The sequence below is a fragment of the Ambystoma mexicanum genome, chromosome 10, assembly GCF_040938575.1.
Source record: "Ambystoma mexicanum isolate Mex_15411 chromosome 10, UKY_AmexF1_1, whole genome shotgun sequence".
Classification (NCBI taxonomy): Eukaryota; Metazoa; Chordata; class Amphibia; order Caudata; family Ambystomatidae; genus Ambystoma; species Ambystoma mexicanum.
In genome coordinates, this window is record NC_090932.1 from 1,477,204,903 (window position 1) to 1,477,229,441 (window position 24,539).

Here is a 24,539-nt window from a genome sequence, read left to right on the forward strand (position 1 = left end):
GTAGTGCGCACTAATGGTTAAATGTTTATTGGAATATTGTTTATTGCACTGCTGTTTGGTTTGTATCGTTGTTTGTGTTGAAAAATCAATAAAAAATCTATTAAAAAAAAAAAAAAAACCTTTAGGATCCTTTTGGTGCCCCTACAGATTATCAATCACACCCCACTGCTTTGGGTTCCGACTACCAAGGTGTCCCCCTCCCTCCCCTCATCATCCATGTCCTCTTCTCTTGTCAACAGATATGCCGTCAATGGGCCCCATATGTCCTTGTGCCTATTCTGCAGTCCACACAAGGCAGCATAGTCTTTATCAATATCATACAGCCCGAGTAGGTCCTTCAGCCACACTTTCACCTCTGGGGGCGGGGAGGAGGAGGGTGAAATGCATCCATTTCATAGGATACATCTTCTAGCTACAATCATATAGGATGCCAAAAGCTTAGTACTCTTTATGGGTATACCCGGGAACCATCCCAGCATGCCGCATAACATCGTGCGCGGGACATTCACCCCCAATATGTCCGTAACGACCTTGAACACCCCCTTCCAGAAAAGGTCTAGAACAACACACTCCCATAGCATATGGATTATATCCGCTTGGTCCTCCCTACACCTCGGACAGGCAGCAGACTTTGTTGCATCAAACTTATGCGCACGCACCGGTGAAACATATACCCTGTGAAGTGTCTTAAATTGTATCAATTGCAGCCGAGAGCTAAATGCCCCGTTATGCGTGATTGCACGGATTTTCCCCCTCTGCTGATCTCCAAGAGTAACCCTGCTGTCTCGCTCCCATTGCCCATTGCTTGCGGGGGTGAGGGGTCTTGGTGCATATCTGCTAGTATCATTTTATATAGTGTCGATACCACCACTCTACATCCCTGGGAGTTAAGTATATAATGCAGCAGGGGCGTCGATCGAGGGATCTCTGGGAAAACCGGTGACCACGCATTAAAGGCCGCCCTCATCCTATAATACTGCAATGTAAGCTGAGGGCCAGCGCCCAACATACCCCCCAATGTCTCTAAGGACAAAAACCTCCCCTCAGGGTACATATCCCCCAATGTATCAATCCCCACCTCCCCCCATTCTCCTATTATGGATTTATCACACGTGGGTGCCAGATCTTCAATCTGCCATAGTCAGATACCCGGGTCAAACGGGCGATCCACCCCTACCCTTTTCAAAACCCGCCTCCAAGCATGCACCGTACATGCCACTTGGTCGAACCTGCATTTGTCAGCCACTCTCCCCGTAACCAGGAGACCTTGCAATGAATACGGGTATACCGAGCCTCTCTCTATGTGCACATGCGGCGGCCCCCGCCCCTCCCACACCCAGTACCTAGCAAAGGACAGCTGGGCCGCCAAGAAGTATGCCTTAATGTCCGGGGCTCCAATTCCACCCCTCTCCCATGGCAGAGTTAAAGTTTCCCAGTTTATCCGCAGGGCTTTGGGATACCAAGACAGGCGGATCAGTTGGGACCTCACCTCCCGGAAATACTCCTTCCCTGGCCAGACTGGTATATCCGCAAACATATACAAAAGCTTGGGGACAACCACCATTTTGGCAATAGCCACGCGACTCATTAGCGAGAGAAGAAGCTTACACCAACTATCTGTTTTCACTCTCAATGACCTTAAGTATTCTCTGTGATTCATTTCAAGCAGGGACTGTGCATTCCTACTTACTACCACCCCCAGGTATGAAACTGAACCCTGTTCCCACCCAAACCCCTTCACACTCGATGGAGGGGTCGTTACCTCATTCAAGGGAAATAGGGGGGACTTAGCCCGGTTCAAATGGAGACCAGAAAAGTCGCCGAACTCTACTATTTCCTGCGCAAGGGGCTTTAGATTGGCCTCGGGATTCCGTATAAAAATGATGCCATCATCTGCGTATAATGAGATCAAGTCCCTCGGTCCGTCCATGCCCAGCCCTCTATGCCCATGCAGCCTACGGAGTCTGCCTGCTAATAGCTCTATGGCCACAGCAAAAAGCAATGGGGAAAGCGGGCACCCCTGCCTCGTCCCTCTCTCAAGTCGAAATTGCTCCGACCACACCCCGCTCACATTCATCTAAGCACTGCATCCCGAATACAGCAGTTTCACGGCCTTCACAAAATATGGAGGGGTACCCACCCATAGCAACACCTCAAATAGATACTCCCATTCCACTGAGTCAAATGCCTTCTCCATATATAATGCCGCTACTGCCTGTGTTCCCGGGGTCTATTTGTGCCATAATCGCGAACAAACGCCTAAGGTTTAAAGATGTCGACCGCCCCGGAATAAATCCGGATTGGTCCCTATGCACCATTTGTGAAACATACGGCAGAAATCGATCCGCCAGGACCTTTGCAAGTATGTTCGTATCCAAATTTATCAGAAATATTGGCCGGTATGATGCACAATCGAGTGGATCTTTGCCTGGCTTTGGGGTCAGCGTGATAACTGCTTCCCGGAGCGTGGGGGGAGGTAGACCCTGTCCATCTCTCTTCCCACACCCCCAGCATATGGCTGGCCACCTCCGAGCCCCGCTCTTTATAGAACTCGGCCATAATTCCATCAGTGCCAGGTGCCTTCGCAGTAGGAAGCGCCTTTATCGCGCCCAACACATCCTCCACTGTTATAGGCCTGGCAAGGGACTCCACCGCCACAGAATCAAATCTGGGAAGCACTGCACCCTCAATATAATCCCGTAGTACAGGACCAGAGGGCGTACCCCTCACGGCATACAAAGATTTGTAGAATGACCGGGACTCCCCTGCAATCTCACAGGGCTTCACCAGGTCCCCTCCACTTCTAGACCTCACTGCCGTTATACCGCCAAATCCCCACTCCCCTTTAATCAAATCAGCCAGATATCTACCCGGCCTCCCCTCCTCGCCATATATACGAGCTCTAGCAGGCCTTGCAAAGTACTGTACCTCCCTGTCCGCCAACACCTTAAACCTATCCAGTCCTTCCTTCAGCTTGGACAGTGACTGCTTTGAACCTGTGCTCACCACCTCCCCTTCCCACTGCTTAATCTCCACCTCCACTGCATTAAGTTCTCTCCGCATTGTCTTCAACACCCCAAGCTCCACAGACAAACTCCCCCCTCTCAGCACCACTTTGAACGCTTCCCAGAGCACTCCTTTGCTCTGCACCGAGCCAGCGTTTTCTTGAAAGTAGTGCTTAATCAAGCTGTGTATATCACTCTTGAAGGCAATGTTTAGCAGCGCTGCAGGCTTAAACCTCCACCTGGGCCTAGGCAGCGGTTCTCCCAAGTCCACTGACCACAAAACAGGAGAGTGATCAGACAATGTTCTAGGCAGCATCTCACAACCCACTGTGCATCGGATAACATGGGGACAGCCCAGTATATAATCTATCCTGGTTGACGTGTTGTATACCGTAGAGTGGTGTGAATATCCCGCCAGGCCCGGATGTAGCACCCTCCACACATCCCCCAGTGCAACAACATCCATAGCCCCCAGCACCGCTTCCACAACCCTCGTGCACCTCTTTCTCCCCCCCGTATAGTCCAGCTCCGGGTCTAAAATGACATTCAAATCCCCGGCCCACCAAACATAGGTATCGCAATATTTTAAACATTTTTCAAGAAGGCACTCATAGAAACTTGGATCATCCGCATTAGGGCCATAAACATTGACCAGCGACACCATTGACTGCCCCGGGCACCCGGAAACAATGACATACCTTCCAGCTGGATCAATCTCGGTCCTGCTGACCCTGAACCCCAACGATTTATGAATCAGAGTCATTACCCCCGCTGGATAAAAGGAGTAAGTAGTAAAGAACTTGCATTTATCCCATCCGCGGGCAACCCCTTCATTTCCCTGTCCCTTAAGGTGTGTTTCCTGCAACAAAACGATTTTGGCGCCATTCCTCTCACAGTACTGCACCACCTTTCTAGCTTTGCGCGGGTTATTCATCCCCCGCACATTCCAGCTCAACACCTTATACACCATGACTCAGGCCAATGCAGCTCCATGCGCCACCATACCATGCTCAGGAGGCCCTGCCCAATAAAATACCACGGTCCGAATGATGCAATGTGAATCTTTTCCAACAACACCCCCCCCGCTGCCAACCGGGCATTTTACAAGCACCCAGATCCCACTCCCCCGCCCCCCTCCCACACTGCCCCTCCCCAACATGCAGTGAACATGTAGGTTATGTGGTTTTTATGTACTCAATAATTCAAGGTCAGATTAAACCTGTAATAATTTAATATGTATGTGATTGAACAATCTATGTGACTAGTATCTAGGAGAGATACAGTTTGTATTATTCTTGCACATTGTCAGTTTATCGGTGACCCCCCCCCCCCAACAATACCCTGTAACCAATAACCTGGGCCACGGCCCGGGGGCACCGGACACCACTCTCCAAGCGGCCGGCCACCCTCTGACAGCAGAGGAGGATCAAACAACAAAAGAGTAGAATGAGAAAAGCATTCGAGCAAGCCACTGGACTGACTAGGTACATAGTTAGCTATATTCCAGCTTGACCCTCCATGGTGGGAGTCCCAGTTAGCTCTAGACAAATGGAGGGAAAACAGGTATATAAAGAAGAGGCACTTCGGGAGCAAACCTGTTACTACTTAAACAATAAACATAAATGCATCTTTGCCTATACACGGTTTGGAATTCACAATACCCTGAATCATTAAAGGTATATCACACTGTCAAACCAGGTCAAACAATGTCAAATTGAAGTACATGGAAGATATAACCAGACTTCTATGGTAATTCATATTAAAATAATTACAGTTTAATTGGAAAAAGGGGGACAAGGAAAGAACTAATCATTAAAAACACACTTCTAAAAAAAGCATACAAAAGTGACCAGTGCATCAATAAAGTGCTAAGTGCTAATCACCGATAAACTGACAATGTGCAAGAATAATACAAACTGTATCTCTCCTAGATACTAGTCACATAGATTGTTCAATCACATACATATTAAATTATTACAGGTTTAATCTGACCTTGAATTATTGAGTACGTAAAAACCACATAACCTACATAAACAGAGAATGTTGATAAAAGGGTAGTCAAAGTTTTCTCTATTATTGGTACCTAGGTTCAAAAGTACCTATGGAGCATTCCTTTTAGAGTCCTTATACTCTCCTAGATACTTAAAGGTAGTACCTATTGATACCCTAAATGTTTTGTTCCTAAATTCTATGGAAATGTTGATAGGAACTTCTTCAGGGGAACTAGGGGGTTGGTGCCAAGGGGCACTCAAAACCCAGTACGTGGTGGAGGAGACAAGAGAAACTGGACACGTTGATGCTGGCATTGCTGGGAAGGGTCTTTGAAAGTAAACTCCCAAAAGGGCAGTCGGCAAAGTAAAATGAATATTCTTGCAGCTTTGTGTCGAGTACAAAAGGTAAATTCCAAGCCAAAGTTAAGTTTAAAATACAGACCACATACTCGTTAATAGAGGGTCATTACATGGGTACATCATTCATCATTAGGAATAGTTCGATGTACATAGATGGGCTTACCGTCTCTTAATGGCGGTAGCGGATCTTAAAGAGGCTGCAAATATTTTCAATAAGGCAGTCTCGTCGTTCCTAAGGGCATACAAGACACAAAGACACATAGCACTATAAGCTCAACAGGTGTGCAGAAACGTTGATAATGTTCAATGGTGGAAAGAGTAAATCTACGAGGACACTTACATGGCGAGCGGTTAAAGGATGTGTAATCTAGTCATCTTCTCTTATGAAAAGTAGAGATGTACATAGAAGGCTATCGCCCTGGGTGAGGTTGAAATCCTGAAAGAGGAGTAATGCCTAATTCAATAGTCAATAGTCTAAAGGGAGCCGTTACGAACGTGTATAGATATTAATCACACAAAAGGTGGCTACCGCGTAGCAACGACCATAGATTAAAGCTGTGGGCATGCCTCAAAATGAGCAATACCCGCTAGGAATCATATTGATAGAAGTAAGCGGCAGTGGGGTACAATGGGAAAATGCACACTTGTGTATCAGTAGGAGCACATTTCAAATGAATGATAAAGAACTCGAGGTTGCAATGCAGCGCCAAATATGGTAAGAAATGGCAAAAAAATATATATAAGAGTGCTCTAAAGGCACAGGGTTAAGGCATAATGACCAAGTCGAAAAAATGAATGAAAAGAGCGGTCATAAGGAATGTACTGGCATACCTAAGTGGCTCATTCGAGTCCAGCGTCTGCCTGAGAGTGGCTGTTGCTGCTCTCTTCGTATTGCCGTACAGAAGAAGCCGTTGCCATGGTAGCGAGTTTTAGTCGATAGCCTGAAGGTATAGGTGTAAGAGAGCGCATGCGTTAAAGTAGTAGCGCTAGTCTAATGCGCAGCGAAACGAGAAAACCTGTAGTTTGGACTCCCGAACCTGCGCATGCGTAGAAGGGTGTAGTAGTTTCAAGATGTGGCACATATGATCAGGAAGAATTGCTGAAACCCGTACAACAAGGTAATAGTGTTGAGCTGGGTCTCATGATATTATTACAGATATAATGGAGACTGATGTGTCCACGATCGTCATAGTGTAGTAATGAAGGTAGTTATAGAAGTAATAACAGTCCGTCATAGCGAGATCAATAAAGATCTATGTACTGCGCATGCGTGTGAGTAAAAACAGTTCTCACGCAGAACGGGCAAAAATTGAGGAAGAACCCACATCTAGGGTTCCATATTCATTATGAATAGGGCAAAAGAAATTGTAAGTCTAGTGCCTGAAGCTAAAACCATCCAAATATATGTACCTATAGTGATAAATACGCAGTGTTTATGGGAGAGAATAGTTGTAGCTTTGCTGTCAACGCACAAACCCAGCGCAAATAAGGTACACATTTCAACAGATGGGGTTGGTGTAGAATAGGGTGAAATGAAGTGGCCAAAAGGTTAATAAGGGTCAATCAAATGGTCTAAGGCTCCCCTGGGGTGGGGTCCTAGACTGGACGTAAAGTGTATTGATTATCAGCCACCAAAAAGAATTGTGTGCATATGATCTCAATTAATAAAAACGCTCCAATCTATACTTTCATTCAGTCCCTCGGGGTAACTTTTGGTCAAAAAAATCATTTTCTGTTCTTGTACACTCTCCAAGCGGCCGGCCACTCACTGACAGCAGAGGAGGATCAAAAAACAAAAGAGTAGAATGAGAAAAGCATTTGAGCAAGCCACTGGACTGACTAGGTACATAGTTAGCTATATTCCAGCTTGACCCTCCATGGTGTGAGTCCCAATTAACCTCGGTCTCTTCACCTCTTTTCCATAGGCATGCCTACTTGCACATCTCCTCAAGCAGATCCTGACAGACCTTCTCCCGGTCCCTTATCTCGACGCGGCAAGTTCTCAATAAATTCATGCGCCGCAGGCACGTCTGTAAAGAAGTACGCTCTCCCATTATGCTGTACCCTAAGTTTGGATGGGTATTGCATGGAGTACTGCAGGCCACGCTCACGCAGCCTCCTTTTCACAGCTGCAAACGACATACAGGCTTTCTGAACCGCCGGGATGACGTCGGGATAAAAGGATACTCTACCATTCTCGTACACGAGGTCCCCGAGCTCCCTAGCCCGTCTCAGTATAGCATCTCGGTCAGGGTAATTAAGTACTTTAGCAATGACCGGTCTCGGACTCTGCCCCGGCCTCGGTACCACCTGCGTTATTCTATGTGCCCTCTCAACAAAAAATTGTGAGGACAAAGCCGCCCCCCGCAGAACATCCTTAATGGACCTCTCCATAAATTCTTCCAGGTTCCTTTGGGGACAGTTTCTGGAATTCCAACCACCCTTATTGTTTCTACATGACCTTGCTCAAGATCCTCGTTTTTAACCCGGATGGCTTGCACTTCTCTTCTCAGTTCTTGCACCACTTGAGCAGTCACACGAGTAGAGTCTTCTAGCGCCCCCACCCTGGTCTCCACCTCCGAGGTTCTGCTGCTCTCCTTATCAATCCTCTCTTGCATCCTGTCCACCTTATAGGTTAGACCATCCAGCTTGGAGTTAATGGCAGCAAACCCAGATGTCACCTCAGCCAAGATCATGTTTAACTCCGAGGAGGGGAGTTCCTCACTTAAGCCCTTCGACGATGCCACTGGGTGCTCTGCTTGCGCCATATTGGCCAGACCTGCCCCCACCTCAGGCGGCTCCCGGTCCCTCCGGGAGCTGTCTCTATGCGTGAATGGTAAGCGAGTTTGCTTCTTGCCGCCCATCACAAACGCCGTCCTCCCTTCTGCTGGCCGCCATGCAACCCCCAGTGTCCTGATGCCACTGACCATAACCCCACCATGCAGTAGATCCAGGAGTACGGTCCACACCTCTACCAAGCCGGCTCAGTATCCAAGCAGTTACTCGCACAGGTTGCAGCTCTTCTGCCCTACTGATATCAAGCTCCTGCCCCCTATTCAGTCCGCTCAGACTTCCAGGTCCCAGTCATTCAGCGGGGCCAGGCTCTCCCCTCATCCATGACCTCGCGGTCCAGCTGCCCTGGGCTATGAGCCTCCCACACTCCCTCACACCCTGTGCAGCCTTAGCACAATCTATTTACCAGACTGTCTCCGGGGCGTCAATGTCTTCCCGTAGTCTTGTGCTCACCCTCCCCCACCACACAGTTGTCCCACCAGAGCTGGCTCCAATAGAGTACCCCCCCTTATGAAAAGTATGTGCTCCTCCGAGGGGCCGTTGGAGCACAAGCAGGGGGTCTAAGCTCTGCCCTGGCGACAGTGAACCTCGGGCTGCGACATCGCCCGTCCTTTGCTACTCTGCTGCCGGCTCAAGGCACCCCTCCTCCACACCCCTCGGAGGCTGCGGTCGGCCGTTCCCGGTTTCAAAAGTCTGGGAGGGGGACAGGGATGCCCCCCAGGACAGACCATACACGGGCCTCCGCTCACTCTCCTTCACCTGCTGGTCTCCCACGCCAGTCCGCTGATCACGTCCACGTCCACCTCCACCACGCTCCACTCCACAGCCACTCCTCACCGCTTTCCCGGCTGGGCTGGCTGCGCACGAGCACTCAGGCCAGATTAAGGCCGAGCCACGCCTCTGGATCCTATCCTCTGGCCTGGCCACCGCTGCCCAGCCACCGCTATAGTGTCTTCATCCGCTGCCGCTAAGGCCCCAGGATTCAGGCCACCGGTACTTCCCGAGGTCCTCTGCTGGAAGATCTCTGTGGCGGGGGGCAACCCTTCAACCCCGTCCACTCGGCGAAGCTCCTCCCGTGCCGAATTTCGCATGCTCCCCTGCTAGCCTCCAGACCCGCTCCACTGGGCCGTCGACTGCAGCCGCACCTTCCCTTCCGCGGACCTCCGCTGCACAGTATCACAGGCACCGCATGTCAGTCGGCGCATGGGCACTCTGGCTGGGACTTGGCCAAGCCGCGCCGCCCGACCTGCTTTCTCCGCCTTGCCGCCACTTCACAGCTGCCTCCTCGACCCCGCAGGCCGCTGCCACAATTGCACCAATACTGCTTCACTAGGCGTCCAGAGTTCATCAATCACAGCCCTGGGTCTCCCACAACTATCCACCTCGGTCTGCTGCAGTTATGGGTCCTGGAGAGTCGAATTTCGCCCTCCTCCTCTGCCGAGTTACAGAGAGCTCACACAGACACCGCCATCTTGGTTGTGGGCTCTCTAGCGCCCCCCGAGGCAATAGATGTTTAGTAATAAAGTTTCCATATTTTACTCCACATCTCAGGGGTGGGTTGCACGTTCTAGTTAAGTTCCCATTGTGTAGAAATACTAGAATTTAGCAAATTAGGAGATGGGGAATCATTTAAGAATGTATACAACTTGGCTGCTTTCATAGAGGGACTATTGATTAGAAATGTTAGTAGAGGGGAGGGAGATTTTTTAGTAAGAGTAGCTGCTGATTTGGTTAATGATTTGAGAAGAGAACTATGAAGGGGAAGATCAGATGTAGGAATATTAAATTGAAGTTGAAGTTGTGCAAAAGTAATTGCTGCAGAGTTATGAAACATGTGTTTAACTAGTTTGGCATCTGAAGAGTACCATCTATGTATGATAACAGGTTTAAATGTGTTAGGGCAGTATTTATTAAACCAAATAAATATATCTCCCAGTTCAGATTCGATAAAAGAGTTGGTAGGAAGTTTATTCCAAATAGTTTTGAAAGAGATGTAGAGATGGGAACATGGTAATATTAGGCCACAAAGATGTGGTTAAGAAATGTGAGAGAGAGAATGGGGAGATGATATTTGCTTCTATGTTGATCCAAGTAGGGGCTTCATTAAGATGATTTTCAGTGTTTAAAAACAATTAGTTGCTTGAGAATAAAGGCTTTATGATCTATTTGGAAGTTTGGGAATTTTACACCTCCTAGGTGTTTTGGTAATATTAATTTATTAATGGCAATTCTGCGAGTGTTCTGATTCCATATGAATTTAAGGAGTCGAGAATGCATTTTTTAAATCAAATTTGGTTGGAATTGTTACGGGAATCAGACAAAGTGTAAAAAAATGATGGGGCTAATCATCATTTTTATAGAATCCAAGCATCCTCACCAGGATAAGAAGAGAGGTGACCATTCCAATATCATTTTTGTAACTGTGTCAATTAAATGGTTAGTGATAATAGTAATTGTAGTGTTAATGTCTTTAGAAATATGAAGCCCTAGATATTTCATATGAGAAGATTGCCATGTCATACGAAATAGTGGGGTATTATTTAAAGTACATGGGTTAGTAAGTGGCATAAGTTCTTATTTATCGAGATTTAATTTGTATCCAGAAATGATAGAGAAATGATTTATGGAGGATATCACGTGTTGCAATGAGGAGACAGGGTTGGAATTATAAAGTAAACCATTGACAGTATATGCAGATAATTTAAAATATGTGTTTCCCATGGTATTTGATATTGGTATTATTTCTTATACTTTGTAAAAAGGGCTCTAATGCAAAGTTAAATAATAAGGGCAAGAGGGGGCATCCTTGGCGGGTACCTCTTTTAACTTGAAAGGTGGGAGAAAGAATTATTGATAAGAATCCAGGTGGAGGGAGAGGAGTAAAGAATTTGAATAAGATTGATAAAGTAAGATGAAAAGCCATGCCATTTTAGAGTAAAACATAAATGGCCAGGATACACGATCATAAGCTTTTTCTGCGGGAAGAGCAAGAAGGGCCTAGGGGTCATTAGATTTCTGGGAATAGGATAGAATATTAAAAAGTTGTCTGGTGTTGGAGGATGCCTATCTATCTTTTATGAAGCCTAATTGATCTATGTTTATGAGTTTAGGGAGATATCTTTCCAATTGTTGTGCTTTAAGTTCGGTAAGTATTTTAGAATCACAGTTAATAAGAGAAATAGGTCTATCATTTTTAACTATTGTGGGGTCTTTGTCCGGGTTAGGGAATAGTACAAAGAGGGCTTCTCCAAAGGAGCCTGGACTCTGGCCTATTTTAGCAAAATGATTATATAGTTGTAAACGTTTTGGAGAGATGGAATCAATAAATGCTTTATATAAGTCAATGGAAAAAACATCATAACCAGGGGCTTGATCAGGTTTGAGGTCTAAGATAGCTTGTTTGATTTCTGTTAAGGACATGGGTAAATCAGGAGGAGAGAGATCTATAGGATCAGTAAGGTTTTTCTGATTTTTCTTGAGAAAAGAGTGAATTTCAGAATCATTGATGGGGGTATCAGGGGAATATAGAGTACAGTAGAGGTCCAGAAGGCACCATCTATATCTTTCGAATTAGTTAGTCTACTGCCATCAGAGGAAGTAATGTAAGTGATGAGTGATTTTTCTTTTTTCCCTTTTCCGGTTTTGTTGGATACACTATAAAATTTGGATTTAGAGCACAGAATGGAGTTGGAAACCTTGTCAGTGTACAATTTATTGAATTCAATACGCATTTACATAATGTGTTTCGCAATAATGGAATCAGGATTGGCATAATATGATGTTTCAAGGTCTTTGATGGAGATTCATAATGTGTTGTGAAAAGATTCGGATTGTCGTTTTTTAGTTGCTGAGAATTGAATAATAAAGCCCTGAAGGGTGGCTTTGAAAGCATCCTAATTATTGTGGATAGAAGTATGTTCACGTCGGTTAAGGAAGAATAAATCATCAATAAAAGAGTTTGTTTTTTCAATGAAAGTTTTATCCGTAAGGAGGAAGGAGTTACATTTCCATCTTGGGGAAAATGTTGCAATAGGTGCCCATTCAAGGACAGTAGATACGGGGGCATGATCAGAAATAGTTATGGGTCTGATATTCGATTCTAAAATGGCTGGAGCAAGCGAAGGGTTAGTAAAGATGTAGTTTAATCTAGTGAAAGAGTGATGTCGAGGAGAACAGAAAGTGAAGTCTATAGTATCAGGATGACAGAAGCTCCAAGAGTCAATCAAATGAGGTTATGTATTATATTGAGAAAACTGTTGCAGGATTTGCAATTAATAAAAATGGGCATAGATTTACGGTCGAGGGAGAAATCAAGTACTTGGTTAACATCACCACATAAAAGAAGTCTATCTGGACTCTTCTGTACAAGTATGTTCTGGAGATTAGACCATAACTGGGGGTCAGGAGCGGTCGGGCCATATACATTGATTATAGTCACTGGTAGGTTATTAATAATACCTTCAATAATGATTCAGCGGATCATCAGGGGTCTCATTCTTCACTGGTTAAGGAGAAGGTTAAGTGTTTGTTGATCAGGATGGAGACTCCACCTTCCTTGTCTAAAGCATTTGAGAAGAAAGTATGACTAATCCATGGTGTTTTGACTTTGACATTTTCACTGTCAGCGTCCAGATGGGTTTCTTGAAGAAAGACAATATCAATATCCGCTTTGAATTTTCAGAGTTGGGTAATGATCTTTTTACATTTAATGGGGTGATTGAGCCCCTTAACATTCCAGGTAACCAATTTAATAGACATTAGTAAGCATAGGATTGTTGATTAAATGACCAAACTATGTAAAATAAATAGGAAGCAGTGGAGAAAATATACAGTATATATGGTGACATTGTGACATATTTGCAGTGAAGCATCAATAAAGTATAAGGGGAAGGACATACGGGTGGGTCCATAACAAGAGGGAAGAATATAGGTAAAAGATAGCTAGGCATATGTTAAGGATGAAATACAAAAGTGAGAGTACAAGCAGTAAGGATGGAGAAAGTTCCTCTAGAGCTATAGAAAAGAAAATGAGTATCATGGGGGATACAAGAGCACAGCAAAGAGTGAGGCGAGAGTGAAGAAGAGCTAATGAACAGGAGATAAAGATGATAACCAGTGTAATGGGAAGAGGGGCAAAATTGGCAATATTTAGAACAAAGTTATAAAAATGATGCTATAAGATTAGTGTGCAGTTAGACAATTTGTTAATAAGAACAGACATAGGCAAAATAGCTGGAGTCAAAGTATGATCAAGTTTGTAAAGTAGAAAGAGCAGAGTCACTGAGTTTAATGGGTGATCTGGATTTATACCTGGGGCACAAAGGATATGAAGAAGAATCTTGGGGAAGTGATGAAACAGATCTTCTACGCTTCAAAATAAACTTGGTATGTTGATTTGTAGATCTTCTGTAAGGAGGTACTTGAGAGTGGGACACCGTTTAAGCAGAGTACGAAGTTGATTCTGAGGAAGTGGTCTCCATCGGGATGGATTGAAGAGATTGGAGCCGGTTGTAGAGATCACTGGGTTCCGTGAATTCAGTGGTTAGTCCATTTGGTATGGTGACGATAATTTTTGCCGGTTATTAACAAGGGTCTTCATCAGACGTCTCATATCGAGAAATGTCTTCCTTTTGATTTGGGTAGATTTGGAGAAATCTGAGTGAATGAAGATCTTATTGTCCTTGGAAAAGAAGAGCAGTGCTTTTCCTAGCAGCTTGCAATGTTTGGCATGCTTGCTGATGTCTTAAAAAGCAAACAATGAGAGGTGTGGGCGTAGAATTTTTAGTAGCAGAGCGAGGCCTTATTCGGTGCGCACGTTGTAATTCCAGTAGGGGTGAAAAAGTAATTCCTAATGCAGAAGGGATCCATTTGGTTAGGAAAAGTATAGGGTCATCTGCTTCCATGTTTTCCAGGATCCCATTAAAGCGAAGGTTGTCTCTCCGATTTCTATCTTCCAAATCTATGTTGTCATGATCAAGTTGTAGGATTTTTTGTTGCATACATTCAAGACCTTCAACCCTATCTTCAACAAAAGAAATCCTTTCCTCCGTTTCATCCAATCTTCCAGAAAACATCTTAATTTCATGTTTAAAGCCTTTTATTTCATCTTGAATAGTAGAAGATCGTGAGTCTAATGTGGAAATGGAAGAGCGAATTCTGTTCAGTTCTTCTAGTATTTTTTCAAAATAGGAATTAAATGAAGAATTTTCCGGTACAGTGATAGTTTTAGTGATTTCAGCCATATTCTAGTAAAATGTTAGATAAATTGTGCATATATTCTAGAGAATTAGCAGAATAAAAACAGTAGAGCGTAATAATTTGTTTGGCCACCGGGTGTCATTGTTCAGTAGGCCTCTGGGTCAACATGGAACAGCTGTTAATGCAGAGATTTACCTGCGTGAAGGACGGCAGCTTATTTGGATGGTACTTGCCGGTGCGCTGTTGTTTCTCCGGTGTGCTAAGGGAGGCTTCCAAGTCTCCTTGTACTCCCCTGACAGTCCACAGTACCCTGGAAGGCCGTAAGCTGACTAAATGGGCCACCTCAAGAGGCATGAATGTCGTGTCTCTTCACACGTGAGGGCTCCTGTCACCTGGTAAGAGTAATTCGCAGGCATTTGTTTTCTGGAGCCCAGCGAAACAAACCTCTTGTCAGCAAATGCCTAGAAGAGGTTTAGGATTGTCTATATTTAAGAAGAAATTCCCATATTTTTGAGAATTATTCCTGTTTTGAGGCGCTTCTAACCTACACCGCCACCTTGGGTGCTGCTTGACCATACCCCCCCTCTGCTGTACATATTTCAATATCATCATCAATCTCCCTCTTTGTCGCTCGTTACGAGTTTGGTGGTATCTGGGTGGTAAATGCACCCAGGTACCACCAAACTGAATTACTGTTACCGCCAGATTAGAAGTGGCGGTTACAGAATTAATGCCCTTTTTTTATAGAGTCCATTGCACTCTATGGGGCATTTCTGGTGGAATTACCACTGTTTTTGCTGATTTTCGGCAAAAGGCGAGAGGATTCGCCTCCAGAATGATGCTGGAGTTATATCCCCCACTCCAGGGCTATACTCGTAGTATTGCGGTGCGGGAAAAGTGTCAGAAGTGTGGCTGTTGGGCTGCGGTACGCTATTGAAGATACTGAAGTTACCAAAGTTATTGAAGTTTGACTGTCGTTGGTGAGGAGAAGAACACCTCTTGTGGAAACTTTTTTGAGCTACCCACGTGTTGCTCAATACAAACTCTGCCTGCAGTCCCGCCCTCTGGCCAGCCCCTTCACCAAAGTTCTCCATAGTAAGGCCGGGTGCGCGCAATGCATGAGCGCACCAGTAGTGTGCAGAAAGTGTGGCTGTTGGGCTGCGGTACTCTATTGAAGATAATGAAGTTACCAAAGTTATTGAAGTTTGACTGCCATCGGTGAGGAGAAGAACACTTCTCATGGAAACTTTTCTGAGCTATCCACGTGTTGCTCAATACAAAGTAAATACACAGACTCTGTGTCCTGGACTAGTGCTGGGTTTCGTGTGTTTGCAGCTTTGCGTCGTAATCTCACTTTTCCCTTTCCTTGTTTGCAGCTCCGCCCTCTGGCTAGCCCCTTCACCTAAGTTTTCCATATAAACGGCAGGCACGCGCACCAGAAGTGTGCAGAAAGTGTAGCTGTTGGGCTGTTCGGCGGGGCAGTGGAGAACGGGCCCAAAACTATTTGGACAGCAAAATAGCACGTTTTATACTCCTCAGCAATTTCCAATGGTAGGTGCTATCTTTTGCGTACCGTGCTCAGCCTCCGCTAATATTGCAAATGTCATACTGTTGAGCTAATTTTTGTTATGGTAACGTGGATCAGAGGAATACTCTCTATAAAGCAGTTAAAAGAAACTGCAGATAACTGGCTGGGTTGCCCGTCAGTAAAAAGATCAATGTTCCGGGTATTGCACATTGTTCTTTTGTTTGCTTCTCTGCTTGAGGACTCTTAGCACCCTACTATGACAATGTATTACTTACCGTAAAAGAATTTCTGATGGTTGTATCTGCTTAGATTCACATGCTGTGCATAGTCCGACATCCAGTGGTCACTGCGGAGTATTGCATTTTGTTTTTCGTAGTCGAAAAGGGGACGTCGACAAGGCGTGTCTGTAACACTATCCCTATAGTGACGTGCAGTGTACCCACAATCCCTCATGCGTCGAGGTCCCTCTGTTTGTATTTTATCTGCCCTGAGGGAGCCTATTAGACGTGATTGAGTACAGAAAAGAGAGAAAGATAAGGATGTCTATGTTCCTTACATCCGAGCGGGGAGGAAGGGTGGGCGCATGTGAATCTAAGCAGATACAACCATTAGAAATGCTTTTACGGTAAGTAATGCATTGTCTTCTGATGTTTGTTAATCTGCTTAGAATCAATCACATGCTGTGCATAGACTGGCGAGCAGTACCTGGAGTTGGAGGTGGGTTGTGAGAAGGAACAGTAGAAAAAAGATGTCTTAACACTGCTTGCCTCACCTGGGAATCAGATCTAGAGTGGGCATCTAGACAGTAGTGTTTTGTGAAGGTGTGTGCAGAACTCCAGGTTGCCGCTTTGCAAATGGACTCCAGAGGGTAATTTGCAATGAATGCTATGGAAGCCCCAGTGCCTCGAGTAGAATGTGCTCTTGGCTTGAAGGGTAGTTCTCTCTTAGCAAGTGTGTAACAGAGAGTGACGCATTGGACAATCCATTTAGATTTAGTGGATTTTGAAACTGCATCTCCTTCTCTTCCTGCTGCCACCGAGACAAAGAACTGATTAGTCTTTCTGAGAGGTCTAGTTCTTTCCATATAAACATGACAGCCCTGCGCACATCTAGTGTATGCAGGCTCTTTTCTCCCAAATTTGAAGGGTTCTGAAAGAACGTTGGTAGTTCTATTGATTGGTTGACATGGAATTTAGAAATGAATTTTGGTGCAAACCTAGGATGTGTGCGTAGATCCACCTTATCCTTGTGAACTGTTACAAAGGGGTCTAGTATAGAGAGCGCTTGTAGTTAACTCACTCTCCTAATGGAGGTGATAGCTATTAAGAAAGCAGTTTTATGAGTGAGGTTCTTAAGGGATGCTTTGTGCATGGGTTCAAAGGGTGAGCCCATAAGCCTGGTAAGTACCACATTTAGGTCCCATCCGGGAGCTGGGTTAGCTATATGAGGGTGTATTCTCTTTAATCCCTCCATGAAGGCCTTAATAACTGGGACTTTCCACCATGACACTTTGTGTTGAGAAGTGGTGTATGCGGAAAATGCAGCTAGATGAACTTTAATGGAACCAAACCTGAGTCTAATAAGTGAGTCAGGTAAAGAACAATCTGTGTAGGAGAGCAGTCAACTGGGTTGATGCTCTTATCTCTACACCAGATGACAAATCTTTTCCATTTGCTGGAATAGCAGTAACGAGTGTTAGGTTTTCTAGCCTCCCTAAGAATGTCCATGCATCTTTGAGGGAGTTGTAAATGTCCAAATTCTATGACCTCAGGAGCCAGGCTGCTAAGTTCAGGGTCTGTGGGCATGGGTGTAGTGTTCTGCCCTTGTCCTGTGACAGCATGTTGTACGGGCAGGGAAGTTTCACTGGAGGAGATAGAGACATTTCCATCAAGTGAGCGAACCATGGCTGCCGGGCCCACATAGGGGTCACTAGTATCATGGTAACTGGTTCCTGGTGCATCTTGTGCACTATCTTGTTGAGAAGGGGAGTCGGGGGGCGGGTGGGCATACACAAATTTCACTGACTACGGTATCGATAGACCGTTCCCCTTGGATTGGTTCTGGGGGTACCTGGAGGCGTAATCCTGGCATTGGGAGTTCTCCAGAGTTGCGAAGAAATCTATTTCTGGGAATCCCCATTGTGTGAAAACGTCGAAGACGATGTCTTCTTGTAACCGCCATTCGTACTCTGGGGGCAGAGGGAAGTCTCTGCTGAGTATGTCTGCCAGCAGATTGAGTTCCCCTGGTACATGTTGTGACAACAGGAATATGTTGTGTTTGAGAGCCCACTTCCAGATGTTCTGGGACAGCTTGGACAGTCCTGGAGAGTGAGTGCCCCCTTGCTTGTTCAGGTAGTACATGGCTGTGGTGCTGTCTGTGAGGACCATCACTGTCTTTCCTTGCAGGTGTGCCTGGAAAGCCTTGAGTGCTTTGAAGACCGCTAGCATTTCCAGCAAGTTTATGTGTTTGGACGCTACACTCGGAGTCCAAACTCTGTGTGCAGTCTGATGGGATAGGTGAGCCCCCCATCCTGTGAGGGATGCGTCTGTGGTTAGAGAGGCCTCCACTGCGGGAGTGGCAAATGGTTTCCCTATTACAAGGTTTTCCTTTGACCACCACCGTAGCGAGAGAACCAAGGCCTGCGAGACCACCACTAGATCGTCCCATTGTCCGCTGGCCTGACACCACTGGCTGTTGAGCCACTCTTGCATTGGGCGTATGCGCAGTCGCGCGTGAGGTACCAAATATATACATGACGCCATCATTCCTAGCAAACGCATTGCTTTGCGCACCGTCACCTCTCGACCGGCCACATATTGAGGGATCTGAAACAGCATATTTTGGACCCTCTCGTTGGAGGGGAAGACGAGGCCGTCCTTTATTCGAATTAGAGCCCCTGGGAATTGTTTGATCTGGCTGGAGTCTAGGCTGGACTTCTTCTCGTTGATGGAGAACCTCAGTTGGAACAAAAGATCTACAGTCTTTTGGGTATTTGAGAAGCATGTTTCGTAAGAATCCCCTATTATGAGCCAATCGTCGAGGTAAGGGTATACTGGGATGGACAACCTGCGCAGGTGGGCCGCTGCCACTGCCAGTACTTTCGTGAATACCCTCGGCGCAGATGCTATGACGAAGGGTAGCACTCTGAACTGGTAGAGTTTGCCCTCTATCATGAACCTGAGGTATTTTCTGTGCGCTGGCAACATTAAAATATGAAAGTATGCATCTTTCATGTCCAGTGTTGTCATGTAATCTCCCTGCGAAAGTAGGGGGATTACTTCCTGTAGGGTCACCATGCAAAACTTTTGAGGTTTGACAAATTTGTTCGCTGGGCACAGATCTAGTACAGGGCGCATGGTTAAGTCCTTTTTGGGCACAAGGAAGTACACTGAATAAATACCTTCCGTTACCTGTGATAGAGGCACGACCTCTATTGCTCCTTTTAGTAGCAGTAGTTCCACTTCTTGAAGAATAATGGCGAGGTGTTCCGGTGACAGGCGTCGTCCCCTTGGGGGTCTGTACGTGGGGGACCGACTGAATTCTATACAGTACCTGTGGGCTATAGTTGACAATACCCTTTCCACGGCGCTGTCCTCTTTGCGTGTACTGGCCACTGGTTCCCTGAGTAGAGGACCAGTTGCCTGCAGTGTACTGCTGTTGTTGCTGCTGTTATTGGCGTTGGCCTCGAAAAAAGCGTTTGTTGCCGAATCCTTGCTTATTGGGAGGCCTTGAGATTTGGTGTAAGGTCTTGAGGGTGTCGAACTCCTTCTTCGCCGTCTCCAGTGCGTCGTCCACTGCCTTCCCAAAGAGGTTAGACTCCTCTATTGGTTTATTAATGAGTGACGCCTGGGTTTCTGGCTTGAAACCGGAATTGCGGAGCCAGACATGACGCTTCAAAAGAATTCCCTGCACTAAAGAACAGCCAGCCATTTCTGCAGCATCAAGAGTGTTTTTAATGATGCTCTGGTTAACCAGAGTTCCTTCTGTTACTGTGGCCAATAAGCAAGTTCTTAAGGGCTCAGGGACTTCCTCGAGGTCTTGCCGTAATTCTCCCCATTGGGCATCAGCATAACTTGCCAGTAGTGTATTATTATTATTGGCAATTCTGGTTGAAAAAGCTGCTGAGGCTGTAATTCTTTTACCCAGGGAATAGAGCTTCTTTCCTTCTTTGTCTGGGGGTGCTTCGCTGGTTGACACCGGAACCTCTGCTCTTTTCCTTGTGGTAGTTACCACCAAGGAGTCCGGAATTGAGTGACCCCCTAAAGTATAATGGGTCTGAATGAGAGGGAGTAAACCATTTTTCAATTCTGGGATTGACCCCTCTTTCCAGTGCAGGTGTGGACAGCAATGCAGTAATTCATCTCTTAACTGAGGAGAGGAGGCGAATGGTTTGACTAGTGGGAGGTTTTTCTTTAATGATTCTTTCTACAAAATCAGTATCAGGGGTAATTTCACCAGTTTCAATCTCAAAATGCGCTGCTGCCTTCCGAAGTAGCGCGTTGAAGGTGGGTTGATCATCTATTGGTGATGGATTCCTGACCGGTGTGGTCTGAGGAGGGGGAAGGTTTATGATGTCAGGGTCTGTAGATTCTGTTGGTGACTGCCAGGGCTGTGAGACACCTTCATCTGGGTCTTCCTCAAACACCCCTCCCCATCCATGTCAGTGTGATCATGAAAAACTTCTTCTATTCCGAGGTCTTGTTGGTCTTCCACTATTTAAGAACTCCTCATCTTCCTCGAAGTGAGAGTCTTCTTCAGTGAGGTCATAAGTATTCATGTCCTCTTGAAGGGGGTTAAATAATCTAGGATATTTAGCCCTGGGGTCCTCCTGAAGTGCCTCCCTTGGTCTCTTGGGTGTTTTATTTTCAGGAGTGGACATGAATCTGTCCAGCTTGTCCATACATGACTGGAATCTCTCAACAGTCCAGTATGGTAAACCAGAACGGTCTGGAGGCGAAAAAGGAGGTTCCTCTGCCTGTAGCCGTCTAGATCTGTCCCTTAACGTTGAAGAGACGGTCCCTTCGCCTTCTGACAAATCTTCTTGCAGGCTAGGGCCTTCCTTCGACGGCGGGAGCGGTCCCTGCATTCCTCCGGCATCCTCAGTGCTTCCCTGGCCTTGTGAACGGTTTTCGGTGTGTCACTCGCCGTTCGTCTCTGGCCGTCCTTGGAAACTATATGCACCAAGCTCTCGACGATTAATTCCTCAGAGGGTAGGTCTGGCGTCGCTTTGGGTGGTGCCGAGTCTCTTTCGGCGACGACCGCACTCTGACGAGGCGCGTCGCCTGCCGTCTTGGTGGTAGCGCCCTTGTCTACGGGTAGCCCAGTCGCTGGACGCGTCTGCGGGGGGGGCTTGCGAGCCTTATGGTTGGTGGAGGTCACCGGTAGGCCCGGCATCTCCGTTGGCGCTAGGGCTGTCTTCGTCTTCGACGAAGACGTGCTGTGGGTTGTGTGCTTATGTTTGTGTGTTCTGTGTTCGTCAGTGTTGCCAGGGTTTTCATCCCCATAAGCAGGGCGTGAGCCGAGCTTGTCGGGGCCGGGGACAGACGACGAGGAGCGCCAACGCTCCCTAGAGAGGTCTACAACCTCCGAAGCGGAGGTCGGGTTATCACTATCCTCGTCACACTCGGCGGCGGCGGGTGATGAATCAGACCTAGACATAGCATAGGCTGCCCACCTCTTGACCCTGTGGTCCTTTAAAGTCTTTGGCTTAAGAAGCTTACAGGCCGCACAGCCGCCCTCTTTGTGGTCGAGGGGTAAGCAACGGTTACACCGTTTGTGCTTGTCTTTCCAAGTGAATTTGCCCTTGCAGCGCAAGCAAAATCTAAAGGGAGTCCTCTCCATAGCTGAGGAAACAGTTAAACGTGATAATGACCCCGAAGGAAAGGGAGGGGAAAGAGAAAGGCATTCTCAGAAAGAACAAGAAATGTCCCACGACCCCACTCTCCCTACTGTCTTAGGCCGGCGAAGCCAGGCCACGTGTTCGGCAGCGCCGAAGGATCTCCTCCGTCTAAATCACTGCCGTCGAAGTTCTTATTCGGCGGTGAAACAGCTTTGCAGCTACGACGTCGAAGAAGGGATCTAAAGTAATGTATAATCTTAAATAACGACCAAAGGGTTGAGTAAATGTTTTTACAATTTCTCTCGAGGAGCTCCGCGTAAAGACGACAAGTATCTGGGCGGAAAAAATCAATCTGAGGGACCTCGACGCGTGAGGGATTGTGGGTACACTGCACGTCACTATAGGGATAGTGTTACAGACACGCCTTGTCGACGTCCCCTTTTCGACTACGAAAAACAAAATGCAATACTCCGCAGTGACCACTGGATGTCGGCCTATGCACAGCATGTGATTCTAAGCAGATTAACAAACATCAGAACATTATTTTCGTCTTTTGAATTGATTGTGATGTATTAGGTTCATTTATTAACCAATAGTTATTTTGTTTGTTAGGCTCCGTCCACTTTGTGTTTGGCTGTAATAGATTAACAAGTTACTTACCATATTTGGTAATGTTCTTTCGATGGAATGTTCCTCCGACGTATTTCATATCTATGACAGTAATGTCCACAGCTGTGCTGCTTCGGTAAATTTTCGGCAGAGGGCGTCCTGCGTCTATGTCATCGATCCCATGTCCCTCGAGGGCCATCGACGTCACCGGATGTTATATATAGGACGCACGACGCCCGTAGCCTCAGTTGTTTTCTTTCCCAGAACGTGTGGCACCAATCTCCTGCCAGCCTGACTGTAGATAGCCTTGCGGAAACGTAAACTGCAATCGCATAGGTAATTCTCCAGAGGGGCAGGTTGGGAGGGCGATGTGGAATATGTCGGAGGAACAGCCCATCTAAAGAAAGTTACCAGATATGGTAAGTAACTTGTTCTTCGAGGGGATTGTGTCCTCCGACGCATTCCATATCTATGACAGACTCCCAAAGTAGTACCAGATTATGGAGGTGGGAAAAGAATTTAGAATACCCAATCAAATGGCGGAATAAAGAACCGCCTTACCAAAGGCCAAATCCTGCCTGTGGATTGAATCCAGGGCGTAATGCTTGACAAAAGTATGTAAAGAAGCCAATGTGACGGCTTCACAAATATTCTGAATAAGAACACCCCGCTGAAGGGCAGTGGAGGTAGCCACGCCCCTAGTAGAGTGAGTACGTAATCCTACCGGAGGGTCCTTACCTGCCAAATGGTAACACTCAGTAATAGTGAGGATAATCCACCTGGACAAGGTCTGTTTGGTAACCGCCTGTCCAACATAACCGATAAAGAGCTTATCGTCCACTCTGACCCGGGACATCCGTGAAATGTAAAAGCTCAGAGCTCTCCTAGGATCCAACCTATGGAGCCTCTCCTCATCCTTCTCATCCTTGCCAGGATGCGGAGGAGGATAAAACGCCAGAAGAACTACCTTCTGGCTTAAATGAAAATCAGACACGACTTTCGGCAGAAAAGAAGGCCGCACCCGAAGGACAACCCTGTCCTTATGGAAAACAGTAAAGGGTGGCTTGGCCGAAAGTGCCTGCAACTCACTCACTCTGCGAGCGGAAGTAACCGCAACTAAAAACACTGTCTTGAAAGACAACAGTCTCAAAGGACAAGAGTGCAAGGGCTCAAACGGAGCACCCATCAGAAACTTCAAAAGCAAATTCAAATCCCAAACCGGCACCTGGAAAGGGGACGGCGGAAACACATTAGTCAGTCCTTTTAGAAACTGCGAAACCAAAGGTATCTTAAAGTAAGAACACTCTTCAGACGAGCGCTTAAATATGGACAGCGCCGCCACGTAACCCTTAATGGTACCCACTTGAAGGCCCTTGTGGGCTAAAGAAAGCAGAAAAGATAAAACCATAGGAATGAAACATTGGAAAGCATCCACATTCTGTCTCCTGCACCAGTCGCAGAACTTATGCCAACGGTACAGGGACTTTGTTGCTGGCTGCCTGGCCGAAAGCAACACCTCCATCACGTCATCCGGGAGGTCCCAATCCTTGTATCTCAACCTTTCAGATACCAAGTGTGAAGGTTGAGAGTCCTGACCTCTGGATGGAGAACCTGACCCTCCTCCCTCCAGAGCAGATCCTCTCGGTAAGGAAGACGTCATGGAGGGCAGATGGACAATTCTAGAAGGTCCGGGTACCACGCTTTCCTGGCCCAATCTGGAGCCACAAGGATCATGCGGGTCCCGAACCTCTGCAACCTCTGCAATACTTGAGGAATGAAGGGGACTGGACGAAACGCGTACAGCAGCGGAAATGCAATCCACCACAAACGCGTCTCCTAAGGCTCCCCTCGGAGAAAATTCCCTTGAGCAGAATATCTCGCACTTCCGGTTGACACTGGTGGCGAAGAGATCCACTTGCGAGGTTCCCCAAAGGGCGAAGATCTGCAGAAGGATTTCCTGAGCCAACTCCCACTCGTGAGAGACTGCGCTCTGCCTGCTCAGAGCGTCCGCCGGCGCGTTTTCATCTCCGGCGAGATGAACTGCCGAGATTGAAAGACCTTGTTCGATGGCCCAGAACAAGAGCTGCATCGCCTCCCTTCACAACGGGAGTGAACCTGCCCCCCTTTTTTGTTGAGGTAATGCAAGGTCAATGTATTGTCCGTCATGATCAGAATACTTTTCCCTCATACAGTTGGCAGAAAAGCCTTCAGGGCAA

General features: G+C 46.6%; 1 protein-coding gene across 8 annotated transcripts in view; it reads right to left on the minus strand.

The window, feature by feature from the left end:
* Window positions 1-24,539, minus strand: part of KDM2B (lysine demethylase 2B) — a 1,898,564-nt gene that overhangs the window by 611,336 nt on the left and 1,262,689 nt on the right. The window lies entirely within an intron of this gene.